The sequence below is a fragment of the Alligator mississippiensis genome, unplaced genomic scaffold (genome assembly GCF_030867095.1).
Source record: "Alligator mississippiensis isolate rAllMis1 unplaced genomic scaffold, rAllMis1 scaffold_40, whole genome shotgun sequence".
NCBI classification, from domain to species: domain Eukaryota; kingdom Metazoa; phylum Chordata; order Crocodylia; family Alligatoridae; genus Alligator; species Alligator mississippiensis.
The window spans coordinates 10,001-15,000 of NW_026775386.1; positions in this window are offsets into that span (position 1 = coordinate 10,001).

The window sequence follows — 5,000 nt, forward strand, 5'->3', positions numbered from 1 at the left end:
AAAAGCCCCTAGGAATACATGGGGGGGAGCTGGGGAGCGAAAAAGCCCCTAGGAATACTTGGGGTGGAGCTGGGGACCGAAAAAGCCCTTAGGAATACATGGGGTGGAGCTGGGGAGCGAAAAAGCCCCTAGGAATACTTGGGGTTGAGCTGGGGACTGAAAATCCCCATAGGAATAAATGGGGTTGACCTGGGGAGCGGAAAAGCCCCTAGGAATACTTGGGGTGGAGCTGGGGACCGAAAAAGCCCATAGGCATCCATGGGGTTGACCTGGGGAGCGAAAATCCCCATAGGCATCCATGGGGTTGACCTGGGGAGCGAAAATCCCCATAGGCATACGTGGGGTTGACCTGGTGCCCGCCCCCCCCACGGAAGTCCGTATGAGGTTTTTGAAACGGGCCTTGCCCGGGCCTTCGATCCAGGAGGGCGGACACTTTCGGCGGTTCGTCCCGGTGGCTGGGCCGGGTGCCGCATCTACAATATAGCCAAGAAACGTTCGCGGAGATTTTCGAGAACACGTTTTTAAGGACCCTCAATGCCCATGTTCGGTTCCAGAAAGCCGGTCAGAGGGATCTTCGGGGCAGAACCCTGCCGTGTTGAGGGGCCAAACCCGAGTTTGGAGCCAGGTCAACGGGGAAAACCGGAAAAGGGCCGGAGAAGGCGGTCAGGCCGGGCGAGAGTTCCAGGAGCTCGGCCACAATTCCGATTTCGTCCCGGTCAAGGGCTCCGTGGAAGGGCAGCCCGGGGGCGGGTCCAAGGGCCCCGGCAGGGACCCGGGCCTCCGGGGTCGGAGCCCAGGCACCCCGCCGAGGGGTGGTCGTCCCGGGCCAAGGCGGCGGGAGCCCGGGCAGGACTCCGCGGGGCAGGCCGGGCGGGAGTTCCAGGAGCCCGGCCGCGATTCCGACTTCTCCCCGGTGCCCTGCCCGGAGGCCGGGCAGGTCCGGGGGCCTTCGGCGCGGGCGGCGGGCTGCTCCCGCGGGGGAGACGAGCCGTGCTGGGCCCCGGGAGGGAGGCCCGGGGTCGACCTGGCGCCGGGGCTCCGGCCCTGGAAGTCCCGATGAGGTTTTTCAAACGGCCCGTGCCCGGGCCTTCGCTCCAGGAGGGCGGACACTTTCGGCGGTTGCCCCCGGTGGCTGGGCCGGGTGCCGCATCTACAATATTGCCAGGAAAGGTCCGCGGAGATTTTCGGGGACACGGTTTTCGGGACCCTAGTTGCCCATCTTGGGTTCCAGGAGGTCGGGCAGGGGTACCTCCGGGACCGGACCGTGCTGCAGGAGGGGCTCAACCCCGGGTTTGGCTCCATGTCGACTGGAGCTCCGGCCCAGGGGCGGGCCGGGCGAGAGTTCCAGGAGCCCGGCCGCGATTCCGGCTTCTCCCCGGTGCCCTGCCCGGAGGCCGGGCAGGTCCGGGGGCCTTCGGCGCGGGCGGCGGGCTGCTCCCGCGGGGGAGACGAGCCTCTCTGGGGCCCGGGAGGTTGGCCCTGGGTCGACCTGGCGCCGGGGCTCGGGCTCCGGAAGTCCGTATGAGGTTTTTCAAACGGGCCTTGCCCGGGCCTTCGCTCCAGGAGGGCGGACACTTTCGGCGGTTGCCCCCGGCGGCTGGGCCGGGTGCCGCATCTACAATATTGCCAGGAAAGGTTCGCGGAGATTTTCGAGGACACGGGTTTCGGGACCCTAGATGCCCATCTTGGGTTCCAGGAGCTCGGACGGAGGAACCTCCGGGGCCGGACCGTTCCGAAGGAGGGGGTCAAAACCGAGTTTGGCTCCATGTCGACTGGAGCTCCGGCCCCGGGGCGGGCCGGGCGGCCTGCCCGGCGAGAGTTCCAGGAGCCCGGCCGCGATTCCGGCTTCTCCCCGGTGCCCTGCCCGGAGGCCGGGCGGGCCCGGGGGCCTTCGGCGCGGGCGGCAGGCGGCTTCCGCGGCGGAGACGAGCCTCTCTGGGGCCCGGGAGGTGGGCCCTGGGTCGACCTGCCGCCGGGGCTCGGGCTCCGGAAGTCCGTATGAGGTTTTTCAAACGGGCCTTGCCCGGGTCTTCGCTCCAGGAGGGCGGACACTTTCGGCGGTTGCCCCCGGCGGCTGGGCCGGGTGCCGCATCTACAATATTGCCAGGAAAGGTTCGCGGAGATTTTCGAGGACACGGGTTTCGGGACCCTAGATGCCCATCTTGGGTTCCAGGAGGCCGGACGGAGGAACCTCCGGGGCCGGACCGTGCTGCAGGAGAGGTTCAACCCCGAGTTTGGCTCCATGTCGACTGGAGCTCCGGCCCGGGGGGCGGGCCGGGCGGCCTGGCCGGGCGAGAGTTCCAGGAGCCCGGCCGCGATTCCTACTTCTCCCCGGTGCCCTGCCCGGAGGCCGGGCGGGTCCGGGGGCCTTCGGCGCGGGCAGCGGGCTGCTCCCGCGGGGGAGACGAGCCGCCCTAACGCCCGGGAGGGAGGCCCGGGGTCGACCTGGCTCCCGAGCTCCGGCCCTGGAAGTCCGTATGAGGATTTTCAAACGGGCCGTGCCCGGGCCTTCGCTCCAGGAGGCCGGACACTTTCGGCGGTTGCTCCCGGCGGCTGGGCCGGGTGCCACATCTACAATATTGCCAGGAAAGGTCCGCGGAGATTTTCGGGGACACGGTTTTCGGGACCCTAGATGCCCATCTTGGGTTCCAGGAGGTCGGACGGAGGAACCTCCGGGGCCGGACCGTGCTGCAGGAGAGGTTCAACCGCGAGTTTGGCTCCATGTCGACTGGAGCTCCGGCCCAGGGGCGGGCCGAGCGGCTTGGCCGGGCGAGAGTTCCAGGAGCCCGGCCGCGATTCCTACTTCTCCCCGGTGCCCTGCCCGGAGGCCGGGCGGGTCCGGGGGCCTTCGGCGCGGGCAGCGGGCTGCTCCCGCGGGGGAGACGAGCCGTGCTGGGCCCCGGGAGGGAGGCCCGCGGTCGACCTGGCGCCGGGGCTCCGGCCCTGGAAGTCCGTATGAGGTTTTTCAAACGGGCCTTGCCCGGGCCTTCGCTCCAGGAGGGCGGACACTTTCGGCGGTTGCCCCCGGTGGCTGGGCCGGGTGCCGCATCTACAATATTGCCAGGAAAGGTTCGCGGAGATTTTCGGGGACACGGATTTCGGGACCCTAGATGCCCATCTTGGGTTCCAGGAGGTCGGACGGAGGAACCTCCGGGGCCGGACCGTGCTGCAGGAGGGGGTCAAAACCGAGTTTGGCTCCATGTCGACTGGAGCTCCGGCCCGGGGGGCGGGCCGGGCGGGCAGGCCGGGCGAGAGTTCCAGGAACCCGGCCGCGATTCCGGCTTCGACCCGGTCGACTGCACGGCGGGCGTGCAGGCCGGGGGGCGACTCGCAGGGGCCCTTCCAGGCTGCGGGGCCCAGCGGTTGGAGCCCGGCTACCCCGGCGAAGGGGCGGAAGAACCTGCACGGCGCGGCGGGAGAACCCGGCATGCTTCCGCGGGGCAGGCCGGGCAGGAGTTCCAGGAGCCCGGCCACGATTCCTACTTCTCCCCGGTGCCCTGCCCGGAGGCCGGGCGGGCCCGGGGGCCTTCGGCGCGGGCATCAGGCGGCTTCCGCGGCGGAGACGTGCCTCTCTGGGGCCCGGGAGGTTGGCCCTGGGTCGACCTGGCGCCCGGGCTCGCGCTCCGGAAGTCCGTATGAGGTTTTTCAAACGGGCCTTGCCCGGGCCTTCGCTCCAGGAGGGCGGACACTTTCGGCGGTTGCCCCCGGTGGCTGGGCCGGGTGCCGCATCTACAATATTGCCAGGAAAGGTTCGCGGAGATTTTCGGGGACACGGATTTCGGGACCCTAGATGCCCATCTTGGGTTCCAGGAGGTCGGACGGGCGAACCTGCGGGGCCGGACCGTGCTGCAGGAGGGGGTCAAAACCGAGTTTGGCTCCATGTCGACTGGCGCTCCGGCCCGGGGGGCGGGCCGGGCGGGCAGGCCGGGCGAGAGTTCCAGGAACCCGGCCGCGATTCCGGCTTCGACCCGGTCGACTGCACGGCGGGCGTGCAGGCCGGCGGCGACTCGCAGGGCCCCTTCCAGGCAGCGGGGCCCAGCGGTTGGAGCCCGGCTACCCCGGCGAGGGGCGGAAGAACCTGCACGGCGCGGCCGGAGAACCCGGCATGCTTCCGCGTGGCAGGCCGGGCAGGAGTTCCAGGAGCCCGTCCACGATTCCTACTTCTCCCCGGTGCCCTGCCCGGAGGCCGGGCGGGCCCGGGGGCCTTCGCCGCGGGCGGCGGGCGGCTTCCGCGGCGGAGACGAGCCTCTCTGGGGCCCGGGAGGTCGGCCCTGGGTCGACCTGGCGCCGGGGCTCGGGCTCCGGAAGTCCGTATGAGGTTTTTCAAACGGGCCTTGCCCGGGCCTTCGTTCCAGGAGGGCGGACACTTTCGGCGGTTGCCCCCGGCGGCTGGGCCGGGTGCCGCATCTACAATATTGCCAGGAAAGGTTCGCGGAGATTTTCGGGGACACGGATTTCGGGACCCTAGATGCCCATCTTGGGTTCCAGGAGGTCGGAGGGAGGAACCTCCGGGGCCGGACCGTGCTGCAGGAGGGGGTCAAAACCGAGTTTGGCTCCAAGTCGACTGGAGCTCCGGCCCGGGGGGCGGGCCGGGCGGGCAGGCCGGGCGAGAGTTCCAGGAACCCGGCCGCGATTCCGGCTTCGACCCGGTCGACTGCACGGCGGGCGTGCAGGCCGGGGGGCGACTCGCAGGGGCCCTTCCAGGCTGCGGGGCCCAGCGGTTGGAGCCCGGCTACCCCGGCGAGGGGCGGAAGAACCTGCACGGCGCGGCGGGAGAACCCGGCATGCTTCCGCGGGGCAGGCCGGGCAGGAGTTCCAGGAGCCCGGCCACGATTCCTACTTCTCCCCGGTGCCCTGCCCGGAGGCCGGGCGGGCCCGGGGGCCTTCGGCGCGGGCATCAGGCGGCTTCCGCGGCGGAGACGTGCCTCTCTGGGGCCCGGGAGGTTGGCCCTGGGTCGACCTGGCGCCCGGGCTCGGGCTCCGGAAGTCCGTATGAGGTT